At 42.4% G+C, this 16479-nt stretch overlaps 1 long non-coding RNA gene across 1 annotated transcript in view; it reads right to left on the reverse strand.

Annotated features, from left to right (window-relative positions):
- The window catches only part of LOC147729152 (uncharacterized), a 552739-nt gene that overhangs the window by 273671 nt on the left and 262589 nt on the right, over window positions 1–16479 (reverse strand). The window contains exon 3 of the long non-coding RNA XR_015309185.1: window positions 4927–4963. This is a non-coding gene — a long non-coding RNA (uncharacterized LOC147729152). The remainder of the gene's footprint in view (window positions 1–4926; window positions 4964–16479) is intronic.

A 16479-nucleotide genomic window follows, 5' to 3' on the forward strand; every position in this document is an offset into this window, starting at 1 on the left:
TTCTTCCAAACAGCAAGAATAGTTTTAATGTCTAATGTAAGCAATAAGTCCAGTAGATGAAAGTTCTATTTGCTGATGAGGGGAAATGGGACAATTATTGGGACCCAAAGTGACTATCATAAAATTATGATTCAGGGTGGTATGGAAGATTGAGTTCAGGGTGTGCTCCAGCAGGTCACCGAAGGAGCAAATATGTTTAAAGTGGAAAATAAGCTGTTAGAAGTCTCCTATTGAGTCCTTACAATGCCATCAAAGGGCGAACACAGTAAAACCTAATTTGTGTAATCTTGCGGGAATTCAAAATGTCCTATAAATTGTTCAAAATGTGCAATGAGATATTAAAGAGGATATTTTATATCTAGTGATATTATATCATATTTGATACTAAACTGCCTGTGAAGGAGGAGATATGTTGTTGGAAATGTAAGTGTCATGCCACTTTTGTTGAATATGATGGGTACTTGGATGCCCATGTTTCTCCAAGAGACTGTATATTGTGGATGCAAGATTTTTGCCAGAAATGGAGAAAAATAATATTCAACAGTCAGAAGGAAGTAGTTTACTCAATTTTCTATGTGATGCTTTAATTTTTACGAAATGCTACAATTCTGTAGAGGGAATATTATTGTATTTCTCATAAATTATGGCAAAAAGTGGAAAATCAGGTCTTAGATGAGGACATCTGATTTTGTCCATAGTTCCCAAAACATGGGCTCAGGGGTCATTTTGATATGAGGGTTAAACAAAAGAGAGGAGTGATCAGATTGCTGAGATAGTGTCCTTCAGAATCTGGTATGACTAGGGAACTTTCAGTTGTTTCAGGTTTATTAAAGCTAGGGGGTTAGCCATGTCTATCTCTATGTCAACCCGTGTGGTACAAGAGGGGAGTTCTGGGTTTAACTAATGTATAGCTTGTCTGGCGAGGGAGGCTGATTTGTAGTTATTAAAGTTAGCTATCCCTACATCTCCAATAAATGTATTATTCTTACGTTTGCGTAAAGATATCCAAGCCTTTTTATCCCTCCATATTAAGTTGGAGATTAAAAAACTGACATTTTTATGAGACTTGTTTGAGAACTTAAGAAGAAGCATTCCGAGATTAATGTTTATTTATGAGAAACCATTAATTAAACTGTTTAGACGTGACTCTACCAAGGAATACATTTTGCTGACCATGCTTCTAGCATGCTTTTAATTTTGGATAATAAGTTAGTTTCACTGTGTGATCTATTTTAAATTCTATTTATAAGTATTTGAGGGAAGATGTTTGCCACTTTAAATTGAAGTCTTGGGCCATATGTGGTAAACATAGGACATTATGGGGCAATATTTAGTTTTTTGCAGGAGTACCCGGAGACAGAGGCGTACTTCTTAATAAGATCTAAAATTGCAGGGATTGCAATCTCCGCAACACTAGAGAAGATAATAACACTGTCCTCATAGACTGTGAGTTTCTGAGAGCCAGAGGGGAAGGGAATCCCTTTCATATTCATACTGTTGCGGATAGTATGAAGAAGTGGTTCTGCAGATATCAAGAAAAGTAAGGGAGGTAGGAGGCAACCATGTCCTGTTCCTTGGTGGAGTCGACAGGAATCTAAGACTTCGTAGATGGTTTGTGATACGGGCAGATGGTTTGTGATACAGAAATAGACTCATGCGAGTAAATCATGGTCCTAGTTTATAATTAGGAAGCACCATTAAACATTATCAAAGGCTTTTTCGGCAGTAAGTACCATAGCCATGGATCGGTAATGGAGGAAGCGGCCTTCTTAATAACATGACTAAACAGACAGATGCCCGCAGCGATTCTGCCCTTAACAAAATCAGTCTGGGAAGGGAGGATAACAGAGGGCAAACCCTTTATTAATAGGGAGTCTAACAATTTGGGGTACATTTTGTAATCTGTATTTAGTAATGAGATAGGTCTATAGTTTTTATGTTCTGGAGTATCTTTGCCTTCTTTGTGAATTACCATAATGCAGGCTTCAAGGTGGTCAAAAAACCAGGGGTCCAAAAAATCATGGGTCCCTGGTGTTGCTGAGAAGGGGTTTATCTATTGGGGATTTTGTATGCTCTTTCAATTTCGACGTCTTTCATGAACTTGATCACTAAGGATGTGGGTCTCCATGACTCCGTAAAGGCTACACAAGATTCTGCAATGCATTTTTATCCTGAGTTCTCCGAGAGGCTAAAGATTCTTAGATTTCAATGTCTGCTTCTGTCCCCTAATTCCATAATTTCTTTCTCAAGTGAAATTAATTTCTTCGTTTAGCGATCACATTTTTTAATTAAGGTATTTTGTGTATCTTCAGCGTTTCCAATTTTTCCTCTGCCTCCTCAAATCTGTTAGAAAGAGCCCTGACATCAGGGCGCAAGCCTGATAGCTCAGATTGAGGAGATTCAGATATCGTTCCTGCTTTGATCTTATCTGTCCCACTTTCTGGTCCGGTGTTCCTAAATTTGCTTTCTTTTGAGGTCCGCTGTTGCGCATAGAGAAAGAGTTCAATAATGGAGATATGGGTGATCCAGATAAGAATACTGGGTGGTAGAGGGGTGATGTCTTCTAAGCTGTTGGAGGATTACTACTCAGAGTCTTCAGCCGCTGGTAGAATTCTGGCTTGACGAAGTGTAGTTGCTACCTTCGAATGGTGATATATTATGTATGTATGTATGTATGTACATATATATATATATATATATATATACATATATACATATACATATATATACATATATACATATATATATATATATATATATATAATCTATCCCTATATATCAGTCAACCGTTCACCATGGTAGCCAGCAGATTAACGCCCAGAGTATCAATCAGGTTGAATATTAGGCATTTCCAAGGTGGTACAAGTTGAAAGTTCCCCAAATGACCTGCAAATGGGGTGGAAATTATTTATGGGAACACAGCAGGACAAGACCCCCTGCTGAGGCTCAAAACACATCTACTGATCACATGGCAGCCATATTAATAAAAGCATGTAGATGGTTGGTTGATTAATCTTCACAAAATTAATCGGGTTTTTTCAGGCGAATTTGCGAGTCAACAAAAGTCCTGGACACCGTATCAGCGAGTCCGCTACAGTCCTGGACATTATATCATGTAGCTGGTGGACTGAGCAAATTATGGAGCGGTGCGCTGGGGAGAGCTCCTGAACAAAATGGTGCAGGACTAGGCACTCACTCAGACGCCCTAAGTCAGATGTGTCAATTGCGTTTTTCCAGGACATACAGGGTGCTGAAATTAGTGTTGGCACAATCCGGTACTAGCTGGGAGGAGCTCAAGCGTTTTCCATGGCACCTTATTGGAAGAAGATTTATAAGGGCCAAGAAGCGTCCGTGGCATGTGGAAAGAGATGTAGATTTCAACAGGTTCTCGGAGTGAAGGTGTTAGAGTAGAAGTGATTTTGCAGTTCAAGAAGGCTCCGGTAGTGATAAAATTGCCGCCTAGGTAGCCAATCTTAGGCAGCCATTCTTCTGGGCTTAATCCACGCCCCTCCCTACATGTTTCTAATTTTCTATATATGTATTTCTGTATGAAGAAACGATCGTCCATTCTCTGTTGGTGAGAAACAGCTTTTTGTAAAAAGGAAATGAAAGGGAGACAAAAGTCTCAAGCTGCAGGATGCGCATAAGAAACAGATCTAGTATCACCATCAACTGGGACCGAAACTAATCTCATATCTTCAAAAAAATAAAGAGACTCCTATTTTGGATCATAAAGCTTAATGGTACAATTGTAATTCACTTAGCACTTTATCCTGAAGAAAACAAGCATTGGCAAAGCCAAAAGGTCTCACTTATGTAAGATCTATTGGCCTGATCAATGTTTTTTAGCCATGCTGCTCAGCGCATCCAATGTGCAAAATGGCTGAAAATAATGGTATAAAAAGTGCTATGAAGCTGCCACTGTTGCCCGCTGCTTCCTTGTGGTACTTTTTTTTCTTACGAGATGGCAGTAAGCAAAAAGGATGTGGGAGGGTTGGGAGAGACAGGGGCAACCAACAATGCTACAGGATGGTGTGGGAGGCGCAGGGAGGAGGTAGAGAGGGCCTGCAAACACATGGAGTGCCAGAGCACTGACCGTAGACAGGAATCTGTACTTGGTCCATGCTTCATGGTACCCGACAAACAAAGGGAAGCACGGCAACACCTCAGGAAGAAAGCATTGTATACACAAATAATTATAGAACATTGTATATTAGGTTACCATAAAGAAATTTAGACTTGCATAAAAGGAATTTTTTTTATCATTAAAAATGTGTTGAGACAACAATTAAGGTGAGCGTGTTAACAAGAGCAAGGATTGTTACTAGTCATAGTTAGGTAAGAAAAGTGTATTTTTTGGGTTGGTTGGGGATAGGGGGACTGTGATGGCTGAGGTAAGCTGAAATGCATTAGCTTCATGAAATAATTAGTATCAGATGTTTGTTAGGATCATAGAATGTCAACTGGCATGAAAACTCTTTAAAGTGAGTGAGAGTAGAAAACAGCTACATATTGAACTAGATTCTTCAAACCACAAATCGTGACGAAGCTGTATGGAATTTCGAACTGGAGCAGACACATGCAAATAGCAAAAGAAAATGACAACTAAACTCTGAAATGTCGATTCTAAAATACAGAAAATGGCTGAAAGCTGCAGAAATGTGCAACATGGTTTAGACTCAAGATTCTGACCCTCCCACATGTAGAAGATGTAATTTACACTTCGTACAATGCCAGGAATGCAGACCCCCAGCATATCAAAGCAAAGACAGAAGAGCCTCCAAACATGTCCGCGAGATGTCTAAAAATGCAGGAAACATCCAAACATCTGGTGATCTCTGACCTGTAAAATTCCACAATCTTTACTTGGCAATTTTGGCTCGAACATTTAGGCAGGTATGATAAGCACATGAAATGCAATCTCACCTATGCAGTCAGGCAGGGCCCCTTACTCCATAGAAACCTGAAACAAACAAAAAGATAAAGATCTTCTGTAATGTTGGTAAAAAGAATCAAAGTGCTCTAAAAATACCATAGTGGAAGGCGCGAAATCCAGATGGAAATCAGCCTACACCCTCGCCTCCTTCAGGAAACGTGAGCTGTTCCACCATCCTGATAAAAGCGTTCTTCAATTTCTTGGAGCATAAGGATGCATCTGTTTGCATTATAGTTAGCTCACTGAATCCAGAGGCAAGGAGAAACTTTGTGATTTTTGGAGCTCAAGCGCAGACTTTTATGTAGCTGAAAAACCATGTGTCTTATTGGATCAGAGCTAGATATGCACTCGACTTTTTGTCTCTGGAATCCTGGACAACCGGGTTCTAAACCCAGCTTCACTCCCTTTACCACTAAGCTGTATTATTACTGGCAAATCAAAGTTATAAAAACAGCGATAGACTCCAATATTACGGGCTCTTGGTAACAACTGCAAATTTACACACCAATAACCCAGGAAAAGTAGAGGGATAAAAGAAGCAACATGGGGAGGACAAAAAGGCAAATTCAACACAGAGGAACAGGTGCACGTGGATAAGCACACGGGGGAGGGGAGCAAACAGGGACTTGCAGCAGCACAAGCAGGGAAGAGATATACATGAGGGAGACTGGAAAACACTTGCAGAAAAAAAAGTGGCTCTCTAATACAGACACCAAGCAAACAACACACATGGCAAATGGGCAGTGCTCTGTGAGAGACAAACTCAAGGTCGAGAAGATGGGACACGACTAAAAACCAGCCATGTGAGAGTAACCAGCAGTAAGCACTGGGTGGGCTCCGAGTCCCTCTATGTACGAAGCTAATTACAATATGCCTTGTAAGACAGTCCAAGATAATATCCCTGTTTAGCGAGGCCTCCTGGTTGCACCAAATGGAACCCCTAAGTATCGGAGGCCAGTTCAATACTGTCCACTGCTTACGGCAGGCCAAATTCCTCATAAATAGCATAGTGAGGAGACACTAACAGCACTCCAAGCATACGTCACCAGGTCCTGTTTTCCTCAGCCTGTTTTTCTTTGACGGCGTTTTACCCCCACAATGAAGAACCATAAATGAGGATCAGCACTCTTCTTGATATAGATCTCAACAGTAGCCGCCACTGGCCTACTTCCTATCTTTGACGCCAAACTAAAAAGAAACCCAGCGGAATTACAAAACTTCAGGCATCTCTGTTTTAGAAAGGGAGCCCAAGACCCTCGTGAGTCAAAGGTGACCCCCAAATAAGGGAATTCACGAGTTGGTCCCAGAATGGTACCCTGTAATGCAAAACAAAACAATTTTACATTTGTTCGCCCACAGGGCATTACAAATGTTTTGGCAAGGTTTGAGTCATTCCAAATTCTTCATAAAATCAACATAATAATTCATTTAAGCCTACAGGGCGTTCAGTGTTCAGGATATTAAGATGGCAACAGGACAACTGAGCCACCCCTTCCCTTCATTGTTGGCGGGTCCCCCATCCCTGGTCCCAGAGCGATCTCCAGGTCGTTAAGATACAAAAGAATCAGGATTGCGGCAAGGATGCAGCCCTGCCGAACCCCACATCCCAGATGTAAACTCTTTATGCATTTACCATTATGCCCAAATCTAATGCACGCACTTTGGTCATAGTAATTGTAATTGCATTTATATAGTGTTGACTACTCCTGACGAGGCGTTGAAACGCTTTTCGGCAAGTAGCACACTACTCCGGACCCCAAAAAGGATTAGTGGTGAATTATCATAGGGAAATATTAAATTAATTTGAGTGGTGGACATGTGAGTCTGTTATTTGGATTGAAAAAGGATTGTGGAGGGATACAAGAGATGGGTTTACATTTATATAGTACCCCTGATAAGGTGTCAAAGCACTTTTCAGCGAGTAGCACGTTACTACGGAACCCAAACCGGATCAGTGGTAAATTAATCTAAGGAAAATATGAAATTAATTCGAGCTGTAGACCTGTGAGTCTGTAAATTGGATTGGAAAGGATAGTGGAGGCATAAAAGAGGGAAGGGTCTATAAACTGTTTATTGGGAGACTATAGTAACAGGAAAAGGTTTGGGATGGTGGAAGAGTCAGAAGGAAGGGTTAAGAAAGACATGTTTGGGAGAACTGATTAGTAAAAAAGGAGATCATACAAGGAAGGGTAGAGGAGGGAAGAGTCTAGAAAGGGTTTTATTTGGGGACATAGTAAATATATATTTAAAGTCAGAAAGTGAAGTTACATAATACATTGAGAGAGGTATAGGGTGAGATATAGGGTAGTACACTGGAGATGTTGAATTGGGGTAAAGTAATAAATATAAAGATACATAAGTACATGGAATGTATATATGTATAAGGAAGGTAATATATGTAGCTTTAAGTTGTATTTAATAAACTCGGACTTTCAACTGTTGCTGTACTTTAAGTTACTTTATTGGTTTATAAATTCAATAGTGAAGCAATTGTAGAAGGCCAGTGTTACCGGTTCTACAGGCAGTAGCCAAAGTGTTCCAAACTTCCTGCTTGAACTGTGCCTTCCTTCTGCGGATGGCTAACTGATGTGCTTTGTACAAGACACAATATCGGCTGGGGCCCGTGGGGTCGCTTCAAAGTCTGATATAGGCAAAGAGTGGCATCCATACAGGTCATATCTAACCAGGAGTGGGCAAAGAAATAATAAGGGGGGAATCGACTTCATCAAACCACTCTCAATAGTGGACACTAAAATGTCAAAGACATGGGTCCTGCTGGCAGAATCAATAGTTAGGCACAAGCGATCGAAAGGCGAACACAATTGTTCTACACAGAGCCTGTAGACAACTTCCTGCATGTTAGCGGACTTTCAAACCAGGGCAAGCCCGTCACAGCTTGGCAGAAGTTGAACCTCCCCCCCCCCCGACAGCAATAGCCTGTGGGCAGCCCTTTGGACAAGGCATGGTGACGGAAAGAGAGTTGTGGTTCCTGTCAGGACTAGAGATAACATGACCATCTCCCACGCACCTAACAAGGTTCCTACTAACAATAATCAATAACTGACGAGCCTGTACTCCCAACAAAGGATGGTAGTGTTAGACAATGGGAGGCAACCCTTTCTAAAACATTGTATAAATCATGCCTGGCAAAATAAGAGAATAGCGACTGACCTCTGCTATCATTAGGGCAGGACAGGGTGCCCGAAGAAATAGTTGCAAAGGCAGAGAGTTCTAAATCAGACTAACCACCCTCCTCTGAACCCAGTTTGGCGTTGAAATCCCCAGCCAGGAAAATGTTAAAACCTCTATCATGAAGAGTATAGATAGGTTCCAAAACACAAATGAAATCAAAAAGAGAAACACAATTAGGAATAAACCGTGTAGAAAAAGTATCATTATAAAAATTGATAAGCACAAAAGTAAAATACTTTGACCACTTGAGCAGGAATGTTTGAATTACCCTATTGTGCGAGGGGATTGGCAAAATGGTACCAACAGAAGTTTTAACCAGACTGCCAACCCCACTAGAGACCTACCCATTCCTGATTAAACAGTAGGGACTGAGTGACAAATGATGTCATCACAAAATAGCTCCTTTGTGGCCCAGGTCTTCTGTAAAATAACAATATTATAAGAAAAAACAAGTCCAGCCAAGTCTTGTCCCAGATTTAGGCAGCAAGGTCAGCCACATTCCAGCTCAACAATATATCAACAATATACCCACTTTTATGTGAATTGTAAGCGTAGTTCCCATTCTTGGTATTTAAAATTTTTGAAAGTTCCACAACCTTTAATTTTCCTCTTCCTTTTACAACCGCTCATCTCTTCAACCCTATATATAGTTTTTCCTTCATGCCAAAAGCTAGCAGGTATAAAATCTCCCATTATTCACCCAGTAACAGCAGCTCTCCCCTTTGTAAGGGTCTACCTATGTGCATGGTTACCTTTCTACAGGCAAGGATAAAGACACATATTTATGCTTTAAGACTGCAGAAGGTGCCTTATTGACTAATCACCCGGCAAGTCACGTGTGTGGAGGCCTGTGAAGGTGCAAACAATATGTCTCCTGCATGAAGAAAAGATGATGCAATAGCTGATGAGGTATTGGGGTTCTTAAGCGATTGGGGTCAGTGGTAATGTCTGACTGATCGTGCATTTGAGCGGATGAGTGGAACTACCAAGTAGGTTTTAGTATAGTTGGGCAATTGGTCTGAAAGGCAGGTCTCAGAGAGGTGGAGGCCGGAACAGCAAGGTTTTGGGGCTTGACAAGCCACCAGTTGAAAGAGCCTCCAGGTACACTCGAATAATGCAGCCCTTTTTCATTGAAAAGAGATAGAGAGAAGTTACTGGACGCAGGCACTGCCAGTTACCATTAAAGGCTACCAGTGCTCTTGAGTGACATACTGGGCCAATAGGGGAGTTTAAACTCCGTAGAAGGCCCCTACCTACTAGTGTGATGCAAAAGTCACTGTCTCATGCCTCTCCATTTACCAACTAGGAATCAATGGCAGAGGGCACAAGAGCAGTCAACTTGAGAGGGCCTCACGCCTGCTCACCATATGAACCTTGTCTCAATGGCTGCTCCTCCATGGCCTGGAATAGGTGTACCATTTGGGATGTTAGAGGTGTAGAAAAGAGTGATGTTGCACTGCTTGCATAAGTAAGCCATTAAGCGGAGAGCTCATGGGATAGACCTTTTGTGCTGAATGTCTAAGGAGTGTATACTGCATACAGAGAACACTGGAGGGCTTGATTCGTGTTGCCCAGCTGCAACTGGGGATGAAAATAAACTTTTGGAGTATGGCGCCACCCCCCATTCTGTGAGAGTACTTCTTCTGGGTGTGGTAGAGTACATGATGGGGCTTTTCCAGTCTACGAGATAAATGGAGGAACTTAGATTTCATATGAAGTATGCAATATCTTCCTAGTCTGGCTAGCAAGTGGAATGGAATGGAATGAGAATTTGTAGAGCGCGATGGCTACCCAGGGGCGTCCCAGCGCTGTAGAAAACTGGATAGTTGAGCAGAGGAGGGGGGCGTGGGGTTCGTAAGGAACAGAAGGGGTTAGGTGGGAGTTTTATTAAAAAGCCACGTTTTTAACAGCCTTCGAAAGGTAAGTAGGTTGGATTCTGACCTGATTGAAAGGGGAAGGGAATTCCAGATCTTGGCCAGATTGTAGGAGAGCGAGCGGCCTCCGCATCTAGCTCTTCTTATGCGTGGTACAAAAGTGAGGTGAGAGGTCGCGGATCTGAGGGGCCGGGAAGGGTGGTAGGCTTCTACCAAAGGCTGGTTTATGGCGGGGCCCGTTCCCCAGTAAGAGCGGTGTGCAACGCACATGCTCTTAAATTCTATCCTAGCACGCACAGGGAGCCAATGAAGGTCCTTCAGTCTCGCCTTGACTGAGGAGCGGCGGGGGAGGTTCAACAGGACTCTTGCCGCGCAGTTTTGAACAACTTGTAGTTTGGCGAGGGTGGACTGTGGGGCGCCAAGATATAGGGCGTTACCGCAGTCGAGACGTGACAAGATTAGTCCTTGGACCATGATCCGTCTTGAGTGAAGCGGGAGAAGGGGGAGAATCTTTCGGAGTAGTGTGCACACTTGGCAGACTTACAGAAAACCGATCCAAAATGAGTTGCAGCTCCAAGGGTGTGTAAAAGTAGTCTGTTCAATAAGAGCAAACCCAAGCACCATTAACAACTATATTAAAATAAAAACAGTATTACATATACCAACACCTTCCCCAGCATGTGCATACAACTGGACCACTCTCACAAAGAGAAGTGAGTTTAGTGTTAACTCACATGAATTTAGTTTCCGGAATATCTCAGGAGGTTCATTTTCTAAGTAATCCACTTTTTTAACTTAAGACTCTATTCAGACCCTAGCACGTTATTCGAAAACTCAGAGGTAAATCAACTAAGCCTTGTATCATCACAATATAGTGCAGAAAAAATTGACTGAATGCTGAACAATGTCTAACACTCACCCCCAGTCAGAGATCTGGGCCTAAATCCATTGTTGTTTTACTCACCAAGACATTCCAGTTTGGACCCAGCTGTATGCAAATCAGTCTTGACCCTAATGGACGGAATGCTGAACAATGTCTAACACTCACACTCAGTCAGATCGGGGCCTAAATCCATTGTTGATTTACTCACCAAGATATTCCAGTTTGGACCCAGCTGTATGCAAATCAGTCTTGACCCTACTCCCAATGGGAACTGTACATACCGAACTGCCAGACCAGGTTCTGCCTGGACTGGAAACAAGCATCCTAGGAACGGTTTTGGGCTCTCAACCTTAATCAGCCAGGATAGCTTGATTCCAGTGGCATGCAAGCACAGAACCCTTGTCTGGGCATCCCCGTCCCACTTTGTGTAACAAATGCAAAAAGAACAAAGATGAACAGAATGCTGAACAATATCAAACACTCACCCCCAGTCAGAGTTCAGGGCCTAAATCCATTGTTTTTTGCACGCCATTCCAGTTTAGACCAAGTCATACGCAAATGTCTTGACCCTGCTCCCCGTGGAAACAGTCCAGCCCGAACTACCAGGCCACTTCCTGCCTGTTCTGGAACAAGGGCATCCTAGGACCGGTTTGGGGCATCACCCCTCTTCAGCCACGATAGCTTGAATCCAGTGGCATGGTGAGTACGCGACCCACGTCTGGGTATACCCGTCCCACTTGGGGTGACAAATTCAAAAATAAGAATTTATTGACGGAATGCTGAACAATGACAAACACTATTCCCCAGTCAGAGATTTGGGCCTAAATCCATAATTTGTTTGCTCACCAGGCCCCGCAGTTTGCACCCAGCCATATGCAAATCTGTCTTGACCACGCTCTCCATGGGAACATTCCAACCTGAACTGCCATGCCAGGACCACCCTGTACCCTGAGACAAGCAGCATAGGACCGGTTTCGGGGTACGGGATGCTGTGGACATTACATACGTGAGACTTTTCAGTTATCAAATCACAAAATGGCCCCATAGTTTGTGCAAGCATGATTAGGCCAATGCAGGAGCCCTTCTTGCAGATGATGGGTCAGAAATATACAGAGGCTGATAGGCCCCAATAAACATCAGCCTAGCCCCTCCTTGAAAGGAGGTCACTCATTGGTCGAGATTGGCCTGGGCATGACGGATTCACCAATAGACAGGTGTGTGCTCTCAGTGCCTCCACCTCTGTGGCCGGGGTGGAGTTTAAGGTTTCACCGGAGTGTACTGAATACACCGAAGGATGGCACAAAGGGACACTCGCGAGCAAGCTAGAAACGGACACTTGCACAGACTGCTCCAGTTTTCGTGCATTGTGTGGGCTGCAGACGTTAATACATGTCTGGACCAAGAATAAATAAATGCCTGGTATAGTAAGGTTGCACACAAACATCTTCGGGAACAAAGATGAAAATGGTGACTTGAGCAGATGTGATAAATCCAAAGAGTGAAAACTATCCCAACATGAATCGCAGTAGTAAGCAATGTGAGAGCTCACCTGTAGCCAAATCCCACAGTCGAAAATCACCTGTAAATTAATAAACCTTTGAACAATCACCTGGTACTTAGAAACAAGGTGTGTACTGTAATAAGGAGCACGACGCTACAGGTTGTTCTTGGAAAAACGTTCCGCGATGGTAACAAACAATAAAAGAATAGCCAATAGGAATTGTAACTCTGAGCTGTCAGTTTCATCCCGAGATGAAACTAGATCACAGTTTGACAAGCAAATATAAAAGGGCGCGTTCAAATTATGAAGTTATGGGCACGTTATGTTACAGAGTCCTTACATGGCACAACGCCCACCGTCTGCAATTGACAGCTGGCGCGGTCTTAACATCTGGAATCTTGTGGCCTAACATGTGAGCAGAGCATAAGCATGTGGTATTAAACAAGATGAATTGTAAAATATGTTTAATTTATTAATAAATGGAACTTTGATATTTTTTTTTTAACCGCATAAACAAGCAGAGTTTTTCTTTCCCAGCTCTGCTATGCTACTGAATTTCCAGTTATTATATTAAGACAATGGGCGGCACAGTCCTGAAAGTGTACCAATAAAAACGCAAAACAAGCCTGAAAGCTAACAACATGCTGCTTGTAAGAGCCAGACCTACATCTTCAGTTCCAACCATTTTACGACTGATGGAAGAGTTTGACAACTTTTCAGGCAAACTTCAGCAAATAGAACAAACCTAAAATGAGGGGCATGAATGAAGCATTAGACATCTGTGGAATTAATCAGAGTTGGGGAATGGGAGTCTCTTCTAAATAAATCCAGTACTTGGGGGCCAAAATACTGATCAGTAACAACACAATTATCCCTTAAATATATACCTCCGCTGCCAGAGATGCAAGAGGAAAACATGCAGAGAATGTGTCTTAATTTTGAGCATCTGGGGACCATACGGCATAACACAAATTAACTAACCGTTAACATTTTGACATGTTAGTAGCAAAGGGTGTAGTAATCTTTACAGCAGAGCATTTAGAAACAGACGCGGCGGGGCAGAAAAACTGATCCAGACTTATAAAATGTCTAAATTCGCTCTTAAGACCACCCCATATACCATAAACAGATAAGGATTTGTCATACCTTGCCATGAGGAGGTATCCTTGCCATATGGATTACAAACAAAAAAAAGACAAACTACGGCATGAACTATCACCTTTCTCTGCACCAATAGCGATGATATTCTGACTTGAATGAGGACAGAGATTACTAGTACCCTGATGTTACTGGGATGATAAAACCAGTTACTGTTAGATATGGACTGCGGACCGATGCAAAATGCACACAGTGTGGGATTATGGAAGCAGATTTCTTCCATGTGGCCTGGGGGTGTCCACTGGTAAGTCATTTTTGGAATGAGGTGCCAGATGCTCTGGGGACCATGGTATGGGGATCTATTTCCAACATCCCCCCAACTGTGCCTACTTGGCCCTGTGAGATTGCTGCAGCCTCCCAGTTGTAGATTTGTAGCTGTAGCCTCACTGCTCGCTTCTAAGAGAGGTGTGGCCATGAATTCGGGGTCAAACAAGCTCCTAAATGGATAGATGACATGATGTACTGTAAAGAGCAATTGGAGATGTATGCGGAGGAACTGCCCACATCTTCCCGCACAAAAGATATATGGGGTCCGCTTGTTGCTTATCCGACATCATTGCCTTACTTAGTCTAAGTTAGGCAATCACGTCGGATAAGCAACAAGCGGACCCCATATATCTTTTGTGCGGGAAGATGTGGGCCCGCCCTAACATATCATTATATTATGTGGTATATTGGATACTGTGTTGGGTCTGGATGGCAAGGAGGGATAATGAAATATGGATGTAACAACTTGAAATACCATGCCGGACAGCTTTAATGTATGTGCTATGTTTGTCTTTTTTAACATACAAAACCTAATTTTGTTTTTTTTAAAACTGTTACAAACTTGCAACACATATCGCAACCTTTCCTGTTAGAAGTAAAATATCTCAGGAAATCTGTAGAGAGCAATACTATAGTTTGCAAAATAACTGCAATTAATCAGACTTAATACCTGCATACACCAAGGTCATATAACATAAGTACAGTTTAAACAACAAAACTGGCTTTTCATTCTTATGCTGTTTTTTTTTCTAAAAACAAACAGTGATGAGCATAAAGGATATATTTACTGCAACATTTTTTATTTCGGTCCACTAGATGTCATTAGGGGAAAAATCGACGTTCCCGGTCCTTTTCTACATATTCTGTGCCTTGGCACTAATATAATCTGACTTTCATGAACCCGATTTGAATATCTTTTTGCAAGAAATTACAACCTGCTTTTTGACGAGGTCACTTGAGCACTACAGATTTCGTTTTTATTATTCTTGTCTGCAACCATACTAGCTCTTTCATATGATTAAGCAAGATACCAATGATTTCAGTAGTATGGGGGAAAGGTGATTGTGTGGCAATGTATTATAAGGAACAAAATACCACCTGCCATACATTTTAAGGCTACCGCATATAACCGCGAAGTTCCAAGACCTTATAAAGGTATTCTTCCTTTCGCCTTGTTCCTCTATGTGATCAGAAAACTCCTCGATGGCTTACAATATCCTTCTAATGTAAGGAAGGGCACACTTTAATCCCATATATTAACTGTTTATACAACCTGCAACAGTGGTTGCATTTTTTATGACTGAATAAAGGTAACATGCTGAAAACAATGTTATAGAAATCTAGGCTGATGTCCCATTTTGCAGTATCTTAATATTTGCCGAGATTTAAAGTTTTTCTTACCTTTCCTGGGTTTGTTTTTCTTATATAATTAAAATCTGATTTTCAGACCCTGCCCATTGCCATGCGATGGCAAATTCCAATCTTTCTGCAAGCGTGAGGTTCATACTGTTTAAAGTTACTACACATTTAAGATTGCTACAAAAATATCATGGGTTCTCCATCCTAAACATGCATATGTATGGTTACCTTAATCCAGCATGAATCGCCTACAACACGGTCCTATCCGAGTATGTCAGAAGAAATACTCAGCTAGACAGATTCAGAAGAAGCCCTCAAAGGACAGAAATATTCTGGAAATCTGCATACTAACTATTTTCCATAAATTGGAGCCTCCAGAGCCAGACAATGTTTGCTGGTGAAGTTACTTGAAGTGTACAGCCACCAGCAAATAAGAGATTTGGTTGTGAAAAGTCAAATATGTTTGATTGTTTGGAAGAATTCAGAGGGTAGAAAAAATTGTCGAAAAGAAAAGTGCCAGATTACAAGACCTAGATGTATGTAAATGTAAATTTATGTATACTTGTAAAGCGCACTATCACCTGACAGGCATTTTGGCGCTGTATACCGCTGTGGAACCCGTCCTGGCTTTCCCTGTGAGATGCTCCTTACTGGGCATCCCCAAGGTGATACCAGGCATCCCAGCGCTTTAGGGCCGTTGTGGAGATTAAGCAAGCTATTGCCCAGAGTTGCAGAGTGGGGACCCATGATTAGAGGAGGTACCGAGGAGAGATTTATCGAGTCCCTGGACATTGAGCCCAAGACCCTGCCGCGTCAGGAATTGAACCCTGGTCCCGGCCAGACCTCTGCATCAGGGTCTGCCGCTCTAACCATTGAGCCACACTTCTCACACTTCACACTCTCTGGAGGGTTCAACAGTAGTGCACAATTGTTGGTCCAATAGTTAAAGCTTCTCTTGGAGCCACTCAGTGCAAGCTTCTTACACTGCAATCAGTTTGAGCCACTCTTACTACTCATCAATGCACACCACCATGAGCCCTACACGTTCCCCACCAATGGGAGGCCCTCACGCTGGCTATCAGCATGTGCGCTTCATGCTGTCCACCAGTAGTAGCCCTTCACAATGTGACTAGTGCACCTCAAGCCCTTCATGCTGCGGGCTGTGGTATGCTACCATCTGCAAAAGCGTAGCGCACTGACAAAAAGTAGCTCACCACACTGAGAAGCAGTGCGAGCTCACATTGCTTGGTGGTGCAAGTTCCTCACACTACTGAAACGTAAACGCTCCTCACGCTGCTCATCACTGCAA

This window comes from Lissotriton vulgaris, chromosome 2_2, assembly GCF_964263255.1.
Source record: "Lissotriton vulgaris chromosome 2_2, aLisVul1.2, whole genome shotgun sequence".
Classification (NCBI taxonomy): Eukaryota; Metazoa; Chordata; class Amphibia; order Caudata; family Salamandridae; genus Lissotriton; species Lissotriton vulgaris.